The sequence below is a fragment of the Xyrauchen texanus genome, chromosome 11, assembly GCF_025860055.1.
Source record: "Xyrauchen texanus isolate HMW12.3.18 chromosome 11, RBS_HiC_50CHRs, whole genome shotgun sequence".
NCBI classification, from domain to species: domain Eukaryota; kingdom Metazoa; phylum Chordata; class Actinopteri; order Cypriniformes; family Catostomidae; genus Xyrauchen; species Xyrauchen texanus.
The window spans coordinates 19,052,455-19,073,667 of NC_068286.1; the positions used below are offsets into that span (position 1 = coordinate 19,052,455).

Here is a 21,213-nt window from a genome sequence, read left to right on the forward strand (position 1 = left end):
AGGAAGGAACGCCACATTTATTACCCAGCCTTTGAGTCCCTCTGTTTAGAGGATACATTTTTAAAGTAAATTACTCTATGCTCAAGGGACTTCTCTGTTGCCTTGAAACATTAGAACCAACAACTGCCTTTATACAAGTACATGGGCTCTGCATGCTACAAAAACAGAGAAATGGAAATGAGAAAGATGAATCTGGGTCATACACTTTTAGGAAACAGGGCTCTTGTTCAAAGAGGGGAATGGAGGGGGGTGGCTAGATGTTTCTTCAAATGACAATGGATCATAAAGTGCACAGAAGAAAGTTGTACTGAATCATACGGGGAAAGAATTAGTGGTAGTTGAAGCAGATGAGTGGATTCCTAGGGCAGCTTGGGTAATGTTTTCATCGTAACCTAAATATAACTTTCAAAGTGAACAAGGAATTCTGCTGCAAAACCTGTAACAGATTGAGGGTGATAATTACGAAGTGATTCAAGCGTTTCAGATGTTTTGTTCCCAATTAATATCACGAGTGGTCTCACAAAGCCAGACATTTCAAATTATTATTATTATTTTTTATTTATTTTTTGGCAAAGAAGCGAACAGGAAAGTTTGGTCTGGCAAAAGTTAAAAGTGACGAATCACAGTTTGTTCTCTTTTTACGTGCTGTTAAGGGGTGTTTTTTTATTTATTTATCGAAAATATATTAAAAAATACAATAATAAATTAGCTGATGGACAGTATCAGAGGCTGTAGAGAAAACACTGAAGAAATAGAAATGTAAACGTGTGGAGACAAAATATCTGTCTATCCATAAGTAATAAGTACAGATAATTTAAAGGCAGAATACACAACTCTGACTGTGGATATCCCCTTTACATGATACAAACCACAAGGAAATCTCTGAATGTAGCACAACAGTGCCTACCCACTTTATCAGCTGTCTTGGTTCTAGAAGTATTTTTATTTTATTAAAAAACAAGAAATGTCAGTATTTTTTTCCACAAGGATTTAATTAAATTCTTCATTTTTTTTTCTCTTGTTTTCTGTCTTTATATTGTTCAACATAAAAACGTGTGGAGAGAGAAGCGGGCCGAGCGGCGACTGCACAGAGCGAGGCCAGGTTGGACACCTGCAGCAGATTATCTCGCCCAGCTGTGGCTGATTACAGCATTAACGGGCAAGAGATAAAGCTGCGGCGAGAGCTGAAGTTGGGGAGAGACACGGGGAGAGAGAGAGAGACACAACAAAGCTGTTTATGTGTAGTGTTGAGCTGAAAAGCTATTAGAGTTTTTTTTTGTATAATGCTGAAAACTGGCCTTATTGTGTGCAACTGAAAAGTGCAACAATAAATGTCTAGGTGTTTCTCAAGCTGGCTCCACCATCCTCCTTTTCCAAGAACTTCCTTACACTGGTGCTGAAACCCGGGAAAATTGGACGAAGATCATGCTGTCCTGGAGTCCTCGCAGCTGGCTCAAGAATGCGGAGCCATGGATACACGATCTGGTGAGATGCAACGTGTTCTTCAGTAGGCTACTGAAAGGGACGGCTGAGCAAGACCACTGCCTTCACTGGGCATAGCAGACAGAGGTGGACCAGCTTGCTGAGGACCGAGTGGGTGGCGTGTCTGGGAGCAGACATTTTTTTTTCTTTCTCTCTCTCTCTCTCTCTCTCTCTCTCTCTCTCTCGCTTTTTCTCACTCTCTTTCTCTCTCACTCCTCCCTCCCCCTGTACTTTCCCAAGAGCTGTTCCAGATTAAAAGAGGCGGGGAAAACCATCTAGTGCTGGGTCGGCCGAAAGGGCAGCGGCTCCTCAAGAAATGGGGGGGAGTAAGGCTCAGGCCTGAGTTGGGCGTTGGGGGTATGTGGAGAGCGGGGCAGGCCGAGTGGCGACAGCACGGAGCGAGGCCAGATTGGACACCTGCAGTGGATTATCTCGCCCAGTTGTGGCTGATTACAGCATTAACGGGTGAGAGATAAAGCTGCGGTGAGAGCTGCAGTCGGGGAGAGACACAGGGAGAGAGACTCAAAAAAAGCTGTTTATATGTAGGGTTGAGCTGAAAAACCAATAGAGTTTATGTGTAGTGTTGATCTGAAAAGCCAACAAAGTTTATTTGTAGTGAAGCGGAAAAGCAAACCTTTTGTGTACTACTGAAAAGTGGCCTTATTGTGTGTGACTGAAAAGTACAACAATAAATGTCTACATGTTTGTCAAGCTGGCTCCAGCAGCCTCCTTTTCCAAGAACTTCCTTATAAACAGTAAGTGAGATTATGGTACATGGGCTTAATAGAATACCCTCTTCTATAGTAGGGTGCTCACCATACCTGCCAACACTCCCATCATATGCAGTCCAATCAAGAAATCTGTATTACTGTTATTAAATTATAAACAATATAACTCAAACTACAGAGCAGATGCTGCTCAACATTTTCCAACATATTCAAGTTTCTATAATATGATAAATGTACACTGTTTACACTGGGCTTACATATTTGGTGAAAAGCCTGAAGATAATCTTAGCTTGTTCATTATGCTATCAGCAACTAAAAATTACAAATATGTAACAGCCTTAGCCATAATTACATTTCTAAACCCTGTGCAAGAAATGTTCTGCATCTGTATTAATATAGCTACTGGGGGAGTCATCCATAAGAGAGCTCTGTAGCGGTTCTAGCTTGTATGGTGCCCTGTGCAACCCCCCACCAACAAAAGTTGGAGATGAGATGGCTTTTGGACTTCAGGGCAACCACTTGTTTGTATGGGTGCCTAGAACATCACAAACGTGCAAATCTGAGGTAATTTGTGACTTTTGATGATTTGAGATCATTTGAATCTTCTGTGCATTACAACTCCTCTGGCAATAGGCTCCCTCTTACGGAGTAGATCTGCGATATACTGTGAATGCAGTCCTGCTGCTTTGAAATGTCTACCAGTGAGAGCTGGTAGACCTGATAAAAGAGGGAGTGCATTTTGTTTAGTTTTATTTTGAGAAAAAAATATATATATATTAAAAACACAACATTGCCTTGATGTTCAGCATGGGCTTGTTGTATAATTCAACACTCTAAAAAGTAGGTAAAGTTTCCTAGTTTGACTTATGGTGCTGGGCAATTCTCTGCAGACCTGGAAACAACTGAGCAAGGGAGCTATCTATCAAACTGCGAAACACAGAGGGACATGTCACTACAAAGAGACAGCTGTGCCAGTCTCATCTTTGAATGTCAGTGATTGGAATCTCAAGGCTCACAAAAAAGCAACCAAATGAGGCTTCTCTGCAAAATCTACCTCCATTGTCATTCCCAGTGATATGCGGTTCTAAGGAGGTGCGCTGCTCTGGGTCTCTGATTGTCAGCCACGTGCATCACAATTTCTGTTTCTTACTTTGTGAGTCTGAGCAAAAGGGTAGGTGGCAGAATTTCTCCTATAAACACCATATTTGGGGCAAAAAACTTACCAAAGAGAAACTAAGAAAAGTATCTTATCTAAAGCATCTTATTCAGGAGAGGATTCTCTAGATTGAATAAAGGCGTTCATGCTTGGTGGAACATCAAGCCGACTGTATGCTTGAGATGTGTTGCACCAGTTAGTGAAGTGAAACATAAGTACACACAGCAGTGGTACTCAGAGGTCCATTGCCTCTTAACAAACCACAAAAGTTACTGTGTTTCAGCCCACATGAGTGCTCACATTATATGTTAGCTCTGAAATGTGTCACTCATAATTTTGTGATCTGACATGAGACATCAGGGATATGGCAGCGGTCTTGAAAGAGGCACTCAATGTACTGGATACTTAGGTGTGTTTGCATTTGTGTCACTTACAGAGTATGCCTGGAAATTTGCAGAACACAACACAAATAACATCACAGACAAGAAGAGAAACAATAAACCATGTACACAAATCAGTTGAAAAGTGGCTGTCACTGGTTGCATCAAGAGCTGGTGTCATGCTGATTTGAGGAAAGGATGACAGGATCCGTTCGGGCTCGAGGTGAGAGAACTTTGCTTCACGGCCAGTCTATTTACTCCCTCTGAACCCGCGAGCTCGATGATGATTTCACTTTTGCATCGGAGAGTGTCACAGCGGCATCTGATGCTGATGACTTGACTGGGCTGCTATCTTCAGGTCTGCTCGTCCAGTCTGAGCCTGACGTGCAGATATCCGCTATGCTTGCCCGGGTCACCGTGAGCGCACGGCTGGACTACAACCCTCCATCCCTCCCTCACGGCTAGACAATTGGTTCCTCAGGTCAGGGCGCCGCTCACGGCCATGCCCCCCCCCCCCCCCTCCCCGGTTCCTTTCTTCACGGAGGTGCATGATGAGTTGATGAAGCCGTAGAGGGCACCTTTTACTGGCCGAAACCTGCAAGAGACCTCCCACTGCCCGCTCTGGTCCTCCCTAGCAGAGGCTCCCCTTGGGATAGATGTGCTTGCACACAGCTGGCCCTGGGGGCTGCGCAAGTACGCATTTCCCCCAGTGAGCCTACTTGTTACACTGGTGCTGTGCAAGGTCAGGGAGGATGAGGAACAAGTCAATCTGGTGGCCCCCTATTGGCCCACACGGTCTTGGTTCTCGGATCTCACGCTCCTTGTCACAGCCCCTCCCTGGCGAATTCCCCTGAAGAAGGACCTTCTTTCTCTGTTTCTGCAAGAGGGGCTGGAGGGGAGGATGTCCCCCTCCAACTTGGAGGTGTATGTAGCCACTATCACAGCCCATGTAAAACAATGGATGGCAAGTCCTTGGGTAATCACGACTTGATTATCAGGTTTCTTAGAGGTGCCCGGAGGCTGAATCCTCGCCGGCCAAGCCTGTTCCCCTCCTGGGATCTCTCAGTGGTCCTCTCGGGCTTTCAGAGACCACCCTTTGAGCCGCTTGACTCAGTTGAGCTCAAGACCCTCTCCATGAAGATGGCCCTCCAGATTGTGCTAGCTTCCATCAAGAGGGTTGGGGACCTGCAAATGTTCTCTGTCAGCAACACTTCCCTGGAGTTCGGTCCGGTACATTATCATGTTATCCTGAGAACACGACCGGCTGTGTGCCCAAGGTTCCTACGACCCCCCTTCAGGGACCAAGTAGTGAACCTGCAAGCGATGCTGCCCCTGGAGGAGGCTGACCCAGCCTTTTCATTGCTTTGTTCAGTGTGTGCTTTGCATACCTATGTGGACTGTACACATAGCTTTAAATGTTCTGAGCAGCTCTTTGTCTGCTTTGGCGGACAGCGGAAAGGGAACACTGTCTCCAAACAGAGGCTTTCCCACTGGGTCGTTGACGCCATCGTTTTGGCCTATGATGCTATGTGTACTCAAATTACTCTGTACTGGAATAGGTGCTCCACGGGATGGGTCTTTGTGGACTAATCCCCATGTGTGTAATTTCCATGGCACGGTCCCCCTACTGGCGGGCCCGCGTCTCCCTTGTGCAATCTCTGCTGTCCCCTGGTCGCTGTGTTTGTAGCAACTCCTCCCTCACAGCAGGTAGGATCTACCCCCCGCACCATTTCCACATGTGGCCTGAAAACCCATGTGACTTATTTCTTCAAACTTTACCTCCCACCATCCTGGGCAGGTGGTGGTCTCTGTGGGGTCCCTGAAAAAATAGGAGTTGGATAAGAACGTCTTCCCCGATGCGTGTGATAGCATTAATATGGCCCCAGCCACTTTAACTCTATGCGAGGATCAGAGAGAGAGAAAAGGCACGGCTGGCGTGGACTGTTCCCATGATTGGCACGTCGCTTTGTTCCCCCAATGCCGATGCTGATGCCGGGAACCTAAAAAGTTTATGAGATTTATGGGGCATTGGGGAAGGGTACGTGCAGTCTGTTGCTTTGGCACGCACCTGTCTGCCCACACCTGCGTCAGCAGCTCATGTACACGGTTCAGCACATGGAGTGATTGAATAGGGACCCCTAGTGTCGCTTCATTCGACACAATGTCGAAGTGAACGACAGACAGGGAACGTCTAGGTTACTGTTGTAACCTCCATTCCCTGATGGAGGGAACGAGATATCGTGTCCCCCCCAATGGCCAAACATTATTCTCAGCTCCTCAGTGCAAAACCTGAATGAACAGATGCATGATTCCCTCCCTTTGTACCAATATGTCCGGGGGAGGGACATGCAAATTCTGTCTGACAAATTCTCATTGGCCTTTTCTCAAGTTCAGAGGTAACAGAGGCCTTCAAGAAAGTCCCCTAGTGTCACTTCATTCGAAACCACGTCTCGCTCCCTCCATCAGGGAACGGAGGTTACATTCAGTAACCTAGTCTTTATTATGGTTTTAGATTCAAGATCTCATGGACACGAGTGTTTCGTGAGATTAAAAGAGGAACCATCAGGTATCAAAAGCTTTACAGAGATGACATGAATGGGTAATTGTTGAATAAAAACAACTTTGTATAATATCAATAGATCTGTCAAGACAACTGCTTAGAGGACACTGTCCACCTGCGTTAATGTCTATGTTCAGATAACTGCACTCAGTGCCACTATGCACAGCAGAGCTGAGAGCAATGATTGAGCAAAATGTGCATAACTGGATGATTATTTCTCTTAGATAACTCGATACTATGAATAACATGAGTTAGTTATAGATTAGTTTAATTTGGCATAAGCACTGTCCTACGGTTCAGCGTCAGGATTTTCGCTTGAACCATCAGAATCTGCTGGTAGGCAATGGCGGCAGGGTAGAGGAGCAACTCCCCACAACAGGACAGGACCTAAACTGGTGGTGGTGGGTGAAGCAACGCGGCATGCGAGCAATGAGACACAGCTGTGGGACCTTATAAGGCATAGACTAGATAAAGATTGGATGAGATTCCGGAATTGAATGAATGAATGACGTAATGCTACTACGAGTCCTCTGTGAGAATTATTGCTTAGGCTTCCATTTCTGTGGAGCAGGTTGGATGTTACCTGTGAGGGGGGAAAATAAATATGACTTGAAGATCAAACGGCAGTCTTTTAAGGATGTGTGGGGGTAGATGGTAAGAAAAACACACAGACAGTCATTGCAAAGAGGATCCATCTACAAAAAAAAAAAAACTAAACTGATAGAAACATCTAACATCATTCCTCCTCTCTTAAGTGTATTGTTACAGCCATTTATGGAAAGGCAGATTGAGGTGCAGCCTTGCAACCGAGTTATTAAAAAGTTTTTATTTATTATTTATGGTCTCCATTTCTTAGGTCATACACAATTCAATGATTTCCTGGACAAGCATAAAATATGAGGGAAAATAAGTTATTTGGGTATTTTATGAGAGCTGGACTTTGGGCAACAACAAAGAATTATATAAATAAATCTGCAACATCAAAGCTATACAACCAAAACAGACAAGGATAGAAAGAAACGGGGGTATGCTAATCATAATCGTAGCAATAAATGGGCCGAAAGGCTACTTCAAGAGAACATTAAAGACTTTCATCAAGCAATTATCAGCTCTTGTAACTATTAGCACTGAAAGAGGCCTGTAAGTTTAAGAGATGATGCTCACTCAAAGCATCAAGTTCTTCACCCAGGCACAGTTTAACAACCCCCTTTAGACATAACCTTTAAGGCGAGGTCCATTCAAATCTCTCTTTAAGGTAATTATCCTGCATTAGCAATGGCTTGAAAGGCATGAGAAATATCCTCTAAATGCAGAGTTAAAAGGAGGCAACTACTATTTCTTTGAAAAGGCAATGGAACAGACAATGCTCATCATGGGAGAACATATAGAAATGAAATTAATTCTGGACAAAAAGGTGAGACAAATCATTCTGACTTAAGGCAAGAAATTGTTTTCAAGTAGGTCTGTTCATGTTGTGCAGGCTGAGTGAGGCACCAGTTCCAATTCTTTGGCTAATAATCTTCCATTCAGTAACAAGGAATCTTGAGAAGCCACAGAAACATTCCTCAATCGGGTGGGAAATGTTAACTTGGCAGATGCACCTGGCAGAATGCCCCCATTAATTTTAAGAGTGAATTCTAATAAGGATGAGCTGTATAAGTTCACATTATACCATAAGTTACATGAAAGAAGAGGGGCAGCAGCCTGAAGAAAGAAGAGTGTGTCTTCTAATGACCCTCGGATGTTGTGAGAACAGCCAGGTGTCAACAAGGACTTAGATGTATGTGTCTGCTGTATTTTATGTCTACATAATGAACAGTTGACAACATGGCATATGTAGACCTGCAGAGGGCTTCTGTGACTAAATATTCATGCATAAGCTACTGAATAAAGGAAAGGTCATTTAAGTGTTCGGCTCACTTAATTCAACTTTCTTCTCAGCGATTCTGAGGATAAATTAGCTAAATAACAACACTACACTACACACAAGGCTGCAGCCAACATTCCGATCAATAGAGAGCTGAAGTGTAATTTGAGTAACACAAAGCCATGTTTTCAAAAGGATCAATTACTGGTGCTGCATGAAGCTTCAAGGTAGTTACAGTATGCAGGCGGAGAACCGCTGCACCAACAGACCAGCAAGTGATACTGAAAAAACATCAAGTGTAAGACTGATTAAAGACAACATAAAATTGCAATAGCAATGCATTTAACAAACAAAATGTGATGCATTTCACAGTGAAACACAATATTAAGTGGGAAATAATGTTGGGATGGATTTTTTTATCGATGAATATTTGATTGGATTATGAAAAGTAATGATATGACTAGGGATGCTTATTTTGCAAGAATGCGTCCTACATTTACACTGTCAAATCCTTTCCATACAGTGTTGAGCGCTGTTTCTGCACCTGATTCAATGTTAACGTGTACAGTAAAGAGTACAACTCTTAGCAGTGGATAACTCGGCTCGTGCATTGACGAAGAACACAGCTAGCTGCGAGAACTAATGTGAATTGCAGCACACATTGATCATCGATACTTTGAATGCACATTGCGCACACGCATGTCTGAGGGTCACTTTCCCATCGATCGGACCCCTCGCCTCATCCCCACAGGGCGAATGTGGGGGGTGACAGTGGCTGGAGGCTCACAGGCAGCCACTGGTGCTTCATCGTCCTCCTAAACGCAGATGGATGCAAATGGTCTTTCCAAACTATCCGATCGAAACACAAGGTACTGCTCAGTATAGCATTATATCAAATCTAAATCAAACAAAAAATGAGGCCCCATTTTGTGACATTTGCATATAGTTGTTCCTAGACTTTCACACTATAATCAGTGTGAAATGTTTTGAAGAAAATAATCACGCAATTTTTCTAATGTACCAGTAATTCAGTATCAAGTCAATTCTAATTTATGTTCCCCCATGTCATGTATTTAAGCCCTCATGTTTGCCAATGTCCATTGCAGAGTATTGTTGATGTAATGTTGTGTCATGGTTCAGTCAAGGTCAAGTCAAGGTCAAGTCAAGGTCAAGTCACGGTATTGTCAAGTCATGTTATGTCATGTCTAGTTCATGTTTTTAGTTAGGGTTTTTAGAGTACACTTATGTAAATAAACTGCTCTTGGCTTCGTCATCACATCATCGTCTGCTCCGGTTTCATTGCCTGCCAGATACATTACACCGAAAGTGCTGGAACCCTATTGTATCTGTTAGGATTTTCTTATTATTAGGGGGCCAAGCACCAAAGGCATCAAAATAATTTTTTCCTCTGATTCCTTGAGTCAAGCCCTACAAATCACATATCTCCGATTTCATTTCAGTCTATTTTTTCTAACTCCTAGACCATTAGCCCATTCGATATGAAATTTGGTATACATCATTTACAGACCCCCCCTGAAAAAATTTAGCAAATTAATTTCGATACGTCAAAACGTTCCAAAGATATGAATGATACAATTCCTTCAGTTTAACATGATTTGAGTAATTGACCAATATTTACTCAAAGCAAACTCCAAACGTAACCAAACTCAGTACACATAGTTAGCAGGATGTTAAGAAGATGTCTAAAACATTTTGAACAATTCCACCTCTAGGGGCCGCTACAACTAAAATACTGTGATAAATCTATTGCCATTTGATTGACAAAGTTCAAATTAAATATGTATCTTCTTTGGTTCAAATGCTAACATATTCTTAAAAATTTTATTTGACAAATTAACAAAAATGGCTGCCAATGGCCAATCAAATTTCAGCACCTTATAAATCGTATTGGGAATGGCAAAGTGTTATGTAAATTACTATACCCAAGCAGGATATCTATATGAAGCTGCATATCAAATTTTGAGACAATTGGCCACATTGTGGAGCAATAATTAAATAATATTTTATTTTTTGCTAATAACTCCAGAACCGTATAAGCTAAAATAATTTTATTTTGTTTCTCTGAATCCATCAGTGCCTCCAAATCATACGGTAGCATGAATTTCCATTTCTGCAAAAAAACATTTGTACCATTTAGATTTTTTTGAAAAACATACTTTTTCAAACTCATCCTTGGCTTATATCAAATGTATGTAACCTCCATTCCCTGATGGAGGGAACAAGATGTTGTGTCGGAGAAGCTACATTGGTGTCTCTCGAGAGCCGAATATGCCTCTGATCTATGAAAAAATGCCAATGAGAAGTTGACAGACAGTATTTGCATACCCCGCCCCCGGACATATGGGTATAAAGGCGAGTTCATTCAGGATTTTTCTGAGGAGCCAGAAATGGTCCGGCCCAGCGACGTGGCCGGGAGGACACAACGTCTCATTCTAGACCTAGACGTTCCCCGTCTGTCGCTCTCTTGACGTTGAGTCGGAGAAGAGACACTAGGGGTCCAATTTAAATCACGCCATACGCTGAGCCGTGTACATGTTCTGCTGATACAGGAGCGGGCAGGTGCACAGGCGACCAGCTGTGTCAGACTGCACGTACCCTTCCCCAATGCCCCAAAAAAGTTGTCGGAAACAAGGCGACGCTTGCCAACCTGGGAATGGGCTGAGCCTGACTGGGCCTCTTTTCTCTCTATGTTTCTCCACATTGAGCAATAAACGGCCGGGGCCCTTACATGTATCGAGGGAAGGGGGTCTTACCCAGTTTCCTATTCTTTCAGGGGGAGAAGACCCTGCGGAGACCACACCTGCCTGGAAGGGGAGGTAAGAGTGGTGAATACATCACATGGGTTTTTAGGTGACATGTGGAAAGTGGCGCAGTGCTAGATCCTGCCTCAAGGAGGGGGGAGTTGCGACAGGAGGGCAGCTGGGACTGCCTAAGGGAGACGCGGGTCCACTTTTGTAAGAGGGGGAGTCTGCGTAGGAGTCCTTGACCTGTGGAGCACCTATTCCAGTACAGGGTAGATTAAGTACCCGTAGTGGACTGGGTCGGCGAGTTCTTCCGCTGAACTGCAGACCCAAAAGGGCTAGGGAGGAATCATCCAGGGATCCTAATGAATGGGATCTCTTGGGAGAGAATGCGCACAGTTTTACCTCTGCCAAGGGAAAGGGCGCTGGGAGCAAGCGATCCACCCGGCCAGTTCGTCAGCGTGCCACCGAGTTCTACCGGCTTGGACCTGAGAAGACACGGGACGACACTGACTCAACCAGGAGATTGTAAAATCTCTCAAAGATATTAGGTGTTGCCCAACCCACAGCTCTGAATATGTCCACCAGGGAGGTACCCCTGGCCAGTGCCCAAGAGGACACAACACTTCTTGTTGAGTGTGCTCGGACCCGCAAGCGGGGCACGGCCTGGGTGTGATAGGCCAATGAAGTGGGGTCCACGACCCAGTGGGAAAGCCTCTGTTTGGAGACAGCATTCTCTTTCCGCTGTCCACCAAAGCAGACAAAGAGCTGTTCAGAACGTCTAAAGCTCTAAATGCGGTCCAAGTAGATACGCAAAGCACGTACGGACACAGCAACGAAGGGGCAGGTTCACTACCTGGTCTCTAAAGGGTGTGGTATGAATCTTGGGCACGTAGCCCGGTCGCGGTCTTAGGATCACATATGTGTCAGAAGCTGAACATGATCCTCCTGAACCCTCTGCAGAACCTATGGGAGCAGGTTGATCGGTGTCAATGTGTAAAGACACGCAATCGGCCACTGATGTGCATCGATGCCATCGATGCCCAGCCATGTCAGGGGGAGAGAGAAAACCAGAGGGTACAGTGTGACATCTCACTTGGCGCAAACAGGTCCACTTCCGCTGTAATGTCCATTCTCCAGGCATCAGAACCTGTCTGGACAAGAGATCCACTCCCAAATTCAACCGGCCTGGAACATGTACTGCTCATAGAGACAGCCCACCTCTCCCTGACAGTTAATGTAAGCCACCACATCCTTTCGTCGGATTGGATGAGGACAATAACACAAATGCCCATGTGCGAATTCAATGGGAGAACATCATGCCAAGTACAGGGAACGGGACAGACAGAGCCAAGGTCGGACTGCTTCATATAGTCATATCCTGCTGGAGATAGGCGGCAGGGGCGAGGAGCCTACCCACGTGAAGGTGGTGTTGGTGGTGTGGTGGAGGTTGCCGTGTTATCACACTGAAACAGCAATGTGATAGATTGTGAGCAGACTTATAAAGCAATGGCTTACATGTGATTGGCTGGTAAATACCCAGCTAATGGTGCGATGATGTACAGCTGCTAGTCTTCCCGCGAGAACTACGCTGCGCTTACATTTACTTGAGAAGCAACATATAAAATATTTAGACTTGCTTAAGAGACAAATATAAGTGTTTTATTATATGTGTATTTTTTCACTTACACTTCTGTAAGTGCAGTAAAGACAAATATACTTATGTTCAAGATCTATTCTCTAAAAGCAAGTCTAAATATCTTGTGCTTCTCAGGACTTATTCTTATTATACTCAACATTCTCAAATAAAAAAAAATTCTTCTGCAGTAAGGCTGCTAAATTAAATGTACATTGTTTTAAATGAGTTTTAGATATTTATATTGGAAAACAAGACAAAAAAAAATTAAATCTAAAACTTATTTTGTTGCAGTGTATAATGGGGCGATGACTACCCTCTCTTGCCTTTTTGTTCACTTCAATCCATCTTCAACTCATAAAAACATCCTGTATTATGATAAAATTATTTGCAAGCCATCACGTTATAATCAAGCTGCTGAAAGCGCGTGAACTCGAGGGACAAGCATCCCCACGCCAGAGTGTGCTCTCTCCCCCTTGGATCTGGACACTTCAAGAAAATCATAGAAGAGGCGCTGACTGCACAGAGAAATGCCAGTTTGTAGTTATTTACATGACCTGCTTCCTTATTATTTCAACTTTAATAAAGCTATAATGCATTAAATATAACTACATTAAAGATGTAACTCTGGGGTGTTTCCTTTAAAGACACTTGACACACAAGTTATGCTTCAGTGGAGCGGCAGCTCCAGCTCCACCTATTCTACAACGAGAGTTTCTGTAATTACTTATTTGGTATTTTTGTATAAATCAATAATACATTGCGATCTACATCACCTGAAGCTGTGAAAGTTTAAAGTGTATCTGGACTGTGAGCTGTGTTTTCTTCCTCTCGGTCAGGCGCGAGCAGCAGTGCTGATCATTAGAGTTTTGTATGATCTCATGTTACGTAAAATTACATCAAATGAATATTCAACAACAAAAATGTTTGTCAACAATATTGTCAATAACGTCAACGAATCATTTTAGCTCTAACTTCAGGTCAATGCAACTCATCACTCTGAGGTTGGTGAAGCCACTAATGGCAGTTTGCTCTTTTCCCCTGTTATCACATATCATGCTGTATACCTCTCCCCCATGCATTTCTCTATGGCACATACATTGGCTTAAATTTATGATAAATTGTTGCTCTGAGCAGCCATTTGCATCCCAACTTTACCGACTAATATCTGTCTCAGTTTCCCCTACAGTGGGGTGATTGGTCTCAAGCTGTTCCCCCAGTCCTATCATCTTTCTGGCTGAGCAGTATGGATGCTGAACCTACACTTACCCGTCTGATAAATCCAGCTAAATCTGGACATTTCTTTCAGGCTATAGAAAACAGGAAAACATGCAGCCCCTAATAAAAATTAATTGACAACACCTAGCAAACATTCATCACAGTCAGTACCTATTTTCCCATTAAGAGATCAAAGATGTTCTGTGGGGCATTAATTAAATGGGATAATGTTTAAAAATGACTTAAAAATATCCTAATAAGCATCAAGGACTTTCTTGTTAGTGGACTCAGCTGACTTCATTCAGTCTTTTTTAAAAGTCCATGTGCAATAAATTAAAGGGAGAAATGTATAGAGAGAGAGAGAGAGAGAGAGAGAGAGAGAGAGAGAGAGAGAGAGAGAGAATTTTAATTTAATTTTAAAATGCCTTTTATTCCTATAAATCACTCTTAATTAAACGTTTGTTCCAAACAAATTACAAAGTTACCTTATAACTAATAAGTACCAACAGGAAATACAAACATATAAATAAAAATAAACATATAAATAAAAATAAATTACACCAAAAAAGAAAAAAATAAGTCATCCTCAACAACAGAGCACAGAGCTCCATTACAACACCACTTAATTTCAAATGTTAATAGATCCTTTGTAGATTTATAAAAACAAAAATCTATCAATACTCATGATCTGATTAGATTTGAAAACAGTATAACTACATCTTCACCAGACACCCCATCCACCATATTTTTCCTGCTCATGTAAATGGCCAGTTTTGCTTGCCCTAAAACAAAATTCAAGAGCTGAGAAGTAAAACTTTTACTTCGAACATATTTAAAACCAAAAATAAATATCCTCATGGAAAACAATTTGCTAAAAGAAATAAACACATTTTCCAATATTGAAAATAAAGGTTTCAGTCTGTCACATTCCATAAAAGCATGAAAGATAGTTTCTCTTTTTGAACAGAAAGGACAATCAGCAATAACTTCAAGATTAAGAACTGAAATAAAAGCATTAACAGCAATGGCACAGTGAAGAAGCCTACACTGTATATCCCCTGCCCTTTTAGATAACGGTGGCTTATACAGTGACCTCCACTCATGCTTTACATTCTCTTCAACACCCAATAATCTGCGCCACTGCGTGTCAACTTTATCATTTAATACCTTTTTATTAAAAACTTTAACAGATATTTGATAAAAAGCTTTGCCAGGTGCTGTACACAAGTCTCTAAACACAAAGGTCTTTCAGCATCTAAAAAAGGTCAACTGCATCCATCCGATTTAGGCAACATGATAAAACCAGGAAAAGTGTCTTCTGTACTGGAGGTGTTTACTCCTCCACGACTGTCCATCAGTAAATGTTTTTCTTCATTACTGACCAAAGATTTCCAGTTCTTTACCACCTGTTCAACAGTCCGTAAAGACCTGACCTTTAGACAAGAGGCTACTTCTGTTCTTTCAAAATCCAGTCCAGCTACATGAATCAAATGTCCAAGTGTGAAGATCCGTGAGTCCTGCAAAAGTACTTTAAGTCCATGAAAGGAGCAACTCTCATTTGATAAATCGAATCGAGCTCCGTTTAATAGCGGCTCCTCCAGAAGCCAATGAACAGAAAGTGTTGTCTCATCTCTCTGTGAGTCAAAGAGACTCCAAACCTTAAAAAGATTTTGATAAAACACTGGCAGTCCATTCACATTCACTTTAAAAGGGTCCATTAGAAACATAGATTTGTCCAACCCCAGTCCTTCAGTTCTGTGCAAAATGGTGCATGCAACAGCCCGCCACCCATTCACTGATGATTTATACAGAAAACGTTGTAAAAATTGCAAACGAAAAGCTGCTATTCTGCTTTTCAAATGTATCAGACCATGACCACCCTCCTCTTTAGGTAAATGCAACACACTCTGAGGGACCCAGTGTAATTTATCCCAAAAAAAATCCACCAAAATCCCTTGAATTTTTGCTAGAAGTAGTGTGGGAGGATCCAAACATGCTAGCCTATGCCAAAGGCAGGAAGCTACTAAATTATTCACAATTAAAGTCCTCCCTTTATATGACAACTTTGGTATTAACCATTTCCATTTGTCAAGCCTGCCTTTCACCTTATCATCAACCCCTTCCCAATTTTTCTGAACGGACATTTCATCTCCCAAATACACTCCTAAATACTTAAACCCTCCCGTTCCCCAGGTTAAACCATCAGGAAGACTTGGTCTCCCTTTTGACCAATTTCCAATTAAACGTGCTTCACTCTTGTTCCAATTAACTTTTGCTGATGACAAAACTCTGAAATCTTCTAAAACTTTCATTAAAACCTGCACATCGTTTTGTCCGTTGATTAAAACTACAACATCATCCGCATAGGCAGACAAAGAAATGCTGCTTTTACAAATAGGTGGAATCAAACCACAAATATGTTCTCTTAATTGTTGCAACAAAGGTTCTATAGCAAGTGCATATAACATCCCCGACAATGAACAGCCCTGTCTAATACCCCTATTGAACTTGAAAGGCATGCACAAGCCACCGTTTATCTTAAGAACACTCTCAACGTCACCATAGAGCACTTTAACTTTGTCAATAAAATCCTGACAGAATCCAAAATCTTCTAAAGTTCTCCACAAATAAAGGTGTTCGACCCTATCAAAAGCCTTTTCTTGATCTAACGAAATAAGTCCAATATTAAGGTTGAGCAACTTGGAGACATCAAAAATATCCCTAATGAGGGTAAATATTGTCAACAATTGACCGACCAGGGACACAATAGGTCTGATCTGGATGTACCACCTGATCTATAATTTTAGATAACCTAATAGCTAAAGCCTTTGAGAGTATTTTATAATCTGAGCAAAGGAGCGAAACAGGACGCCAGTTCTTAATTTCTAAAAGATTGCCTTTTTTGGGATGGAGAGTGATGACCGCTCTACGGCAACTCAAAGGCAACCTACCTGAGCCCAAACTATCATTAAGCACCAACAAAAGCTCCTACCCTACCTCTGTCCAAAAGAATTTATAAAAATCAACAGGAAGGCCGTCAATTCCTGGCACTTTCCCAGAATTCATGCCTTGAAGGGCCTTATGCAACTCCCCCAGGCTTAATGCTCCTGAGAGCTCTGCATTGGCACCGTCTGACACTTGGGTCAATCCTTTAAAAAAACACTTTCAGAATCCCATCCTGTTCCCAGCTCATTCTTATACAAATTTTCATAAAACCCGCAAGCTCTAGCTCGTATTTCTGCATGACTAGATAAAATCACTCCTGCCTCAGACCGCAAAGCATGCAAAAAAATGTTTTTGCCCATTTTTCTTTTCAAGGCTAAAAAAATATTTCGATGGTACATCCATCTGTTCAATACTTAAAAACGAGAACGAACCAGAGCTCCTTGTGTTTTCACCCCCAGAAGGTCAGCTAACTGAGTTTTCTTATTTGAGATTATCTCTGTATAACTTTGATTATTTGTTGAATCAGCTAAACTCTGTAATTTAATTATTTCTGCCTCCAAGACCCTCATAGAACTATTTAACTCTTTGGTGACATTACGAGTGTACTGTTGGCAAAATTGTTTTATTTGGACCTTTCCAAAATCCCACCATTGCTGTATGTCTTGAAAAGAATCTTTAGTCTTTTAAAATCTTCCCAAAACACTTTAAATACATCCTTAAAATCCTTACTACACAATAAATTAGTATTGAAGTGCCAGTATGCACTGTGGGGTTTAATTTGATTTAAAAATAAAAACCCCAATAACATGTGATGATCAGAAAAACTGACCAGTGAAATGACACAACTTTTAAAAATACCCAACTGATGTTTGAAATCATAAAAACGATCTAATCTGGCAAGAGATATAACATTGTCACGAACATGAGCCCATGTATACTGTCTCTGACCATCATGAAAATGCCTCCAAATGTCACATAGATCATTCACATTTATCATCTTAGTGAGATGTTCACGTGAAGGCATATGGGGCTCAATGTGATTTCTATCAATATTATTCTCAGTAGGGTTGGGCGATGTCCCCTAAATTGGCAGTTGACGATGTTGACAGTAAAACATCGCGATGGACGATGATATCGTCGGTGGGGGTGGGTGGGGGGGTTATATAATTTCATATAATTTTCAAAAATTATATGAAAAATTATAATTTCGTTATTTTACTAACCCAACTAATGACTCGTCGGCGCTTTATCAGTAGGTTGCACGACACGTGAAGCATTTTTTATTTTTAGCTTTCACTTAAGAAGAGTTGTGCACTGTTTATTTTAATATATCTCTTTACATAAATATATTTTCCACTTAAAAACTATAATTTTGTTATTTTACTCACTGATGAGCAAAAGGTCGAGGCAGAAATGACCATGTACCTGCAGGAAATGGCCATTGATGGGGAAGAGGACCCGCTGACTTGGTGGAAAACGAACCACAAAAGGTTTCCGTTCATGGCAAGATTAGCACGGAAATATCTGTGCATATGTGCTACCAGTACTCCATCAGAGTGGGTCTTCAGCACAGCGGGTAGTGTAGTTACTCCAATCTGCAGCTTATCAAAACCAGATAAAGTGAATATGTTGGTATTTCTGACCAGAAACATCGAAATTTAAACATGGTCTATGGTGAAAGATATTAGACTTCTTTACGCATTTTTCGCCATCCGTTGCGGAGCTATTCGATTTTGCATATAATTTTTTAAACGTTCATTTGTGTAGTTCATATGACCACTTTACAATATTTCAATAACATAATTTATTTTGTAGCCTGTTGTCACGAACCCCTTTCCTCTGCCCCATCTCCGCTTCCTCGAGCACGCACCCATACACTCCGCGAGCATGCTCGCTTCCCGCTCCCTCGCTCCGCCCCTTGAGCTGCAGACGCTCTTTTTCCTCCCTCGAGCACTCACGCTCCTTTTGCTATTACGAGCTCTCGCCAGTAAACTCTCTCCCCTCTGACTCATGCTCGCTTCTCACGCCAGCACCAGCCTGAACATTATGACCACTTGCACTCACGCGCTTCCTATCCCCACACATTAGATTCACCTGCACTCGTCTCGTCATCTTCATTGTTCACACCTGCACCTTCCCCTATAAATACCCAGCACTTCCGCTTTCACGGGTGTTGGTTATTGTATGTATTTAGATTCCCGTGTTTATGCCCCCGCTAGTCTCGTCTAGTTTTGACCTCCCTACTTGTTACCTCTTAGCTTGCCAACTCCCCATCCCTCTAGTCCCCTCTTGCTACGTGTTTGTTTCATCCTGTTTACCCCGACATTGACCCTCGTTCCCCTCGACTACTCTCCCGGATTTGCCCCTTGTTTGTACTTTTGCCCGGACTGCTTTAATTTAATAAAGCAGTTTTCATCCGTCATTGTGACTGTCTCTACTTGTGTGTGTGTGTGTCGGGTTACACCTGTGCTGAAGTTAATTGTGCTGCTAATTATAAGTGAAATGTTAATGCCGAGTTTCGGTCTGAGTGTTGTACCCGTTTCATTTGTTGTTCTTCTATGTTTTAATAAATGTGTGTTATTCATATTCACCTTGTTTCTTTCATTTGATTTGACATTATGGATTTATGGCCAAGGAAATTTTTCTTTAAAAGTATTAACCAGACAAAAGTTATTTGACGTTCGCTGGTCTGGGTTAATCTTAAACTGCCGCTTCAGTGTATATAAGAGCTATGTGACAATGAGCAAGATTTTCTGAGACACTACAACTACTAATAATTAATTAATAAAGGCTATTTTCTTGTAGCCTACAACATAAAATATTTTAATCTAAATGTACAGTGTAAGACATGTAAAAAAAAGACAAGAAGCTAACAATGTCAAGATATTTGTGCAGCCTGCCTGACACAGTATTTTCACAGACTAACACGTCACGTCTCTGGCATATACCACAGTATTTAAAATAGCATATATGCATCAGTTATATTCTCAATTTAATTTACAGAGCAATCCCTGCAAAGTTTTTAGGTTAACTATAGAAGAGACTAGGATTAGTGAGTCACACTAGCAAGACTCGCAAAAGGGGGCGTGGCATCACGATGGTGGCTCTACATCGTGATGTTGGTCAGCCATCACGATGGACGATGATATCCCTAATTCTCAGTACAATTAAAATCTCCTCCTAAAAAAAAATATTCTTCTGTACTGCATCTTTGTAACATGGAACTGATGTAGAGTATGAAGGAGAATCATGGAGTCATTGATTCTGAATGCAATGCACACATTCTTGCAAAGGGTCATAAAACCCCCCACACATCCTTGTGCCTTCTAAAACCCCCTTCTGAGATGGGAAAGGAATGTGAGACTTTGAATGGCACAATGTGTTCCTTTCATTTAAAACCCAGAAATGTCTTAATTTTAAGGAAATATGTTTTATCCCCGTATGCTTGTGTATTTTTGTTGTTAGATCAAACTAGTTAAAATTGTAAGTTGTGTTAGTTAAACTCTGATGGCTTAAATAAAGAGCCTAAGTATCTATATTCACCTTTTAAGTGCACCAAATACACGCTTCTTGGTATCAAATTAAACCTTACGACTTGTTCTAGCTGAATATAAATATAAGGTTACATTAAAATTGTATTCTGCTATGTGTTACCATCTTTTGAGTGATTCAACCCAAAATCCTGACCCGGTCATAAATTATGCAATTGAAGAGCCTTGGCAGGACAAAGAAACCATCTCGTGCCCAAAACAAAGGAGCCTCATTGGGCCATTTCTCCCAAAGGAGGTGTGACCTCCCTGCCTTAAAAGTCAGGCTTCGGCATTGAATCTCTCTCTTTTGCTGCTCCCACTTCAACTCTCCTCTTCCGTCCTGCTCCCTCACCCGGCTCTCTCTCCTCCCTCGGACTCCCCTGAACACTCTCTCTCTCAGCAACAACAACAGCCACTCCTAAGATGCTTTGAACTTCCCGCGAGCGATCCGCACTCGGGAAACACCAAGAGAAACCCTCCAGCTCATGGATGCAACGAGGACATTCACGCACACACGCAGTCTTGTTCAGCGACACAAAGGTCCATTTTGCAAGTATTATTCCATCTAAATTCAAATGCGTTAAAGTGTGTAATTCCCTTGCTGGCTCTTAAGGTTTAACTGTTGTAACAAGTATGAACCCTGTAATCTCTTTTATTTTCCTTACTGTTTTTACTTTGTTTATTTTATGTTTGTTCTATGTTAAATGTTTGTTTGTTAAGTGTAGTGATATATCCTAGTTCCTTGTATTAAACCCAATTATATGCTTGATTGTCTGTGTTTGTTGGTCATAAAACAAAGCCTCTTTAATGTGCGATCTAAAGCTACGAGCTGATATTATCAAAGTAAGTTAGCGTGCTTTGATTAAGTAAGCTTATTCTAAGAATAAACCTTCTGGAGAATTGATCAAGAGTATCGAGCAAAGTGGTTCGGCGGACGAACTGGTTGGT

General features: G+C 41.9%; 1 protein-coding gene and 1 pseudogene across 1 annotated transcript in view; one reads left to right on the forward strand and one right to left on the reverse strand.

The window, feature by feature from the left end:
- The window catches only part of LOC127651188 (polypeptide N-acetylgalactosaminyltransferase-like 6), a 388,215-nt gene that overhangs the window by 315,253 nt on the left and 51,749 nt on the right, over positions 1-21,213 (reverse strand). The window lies entirely within an intron of this gene.
- Positions 8,752-8,886, forward strand: LOC127652237 (uncharacterized; annotated as a pseudogene).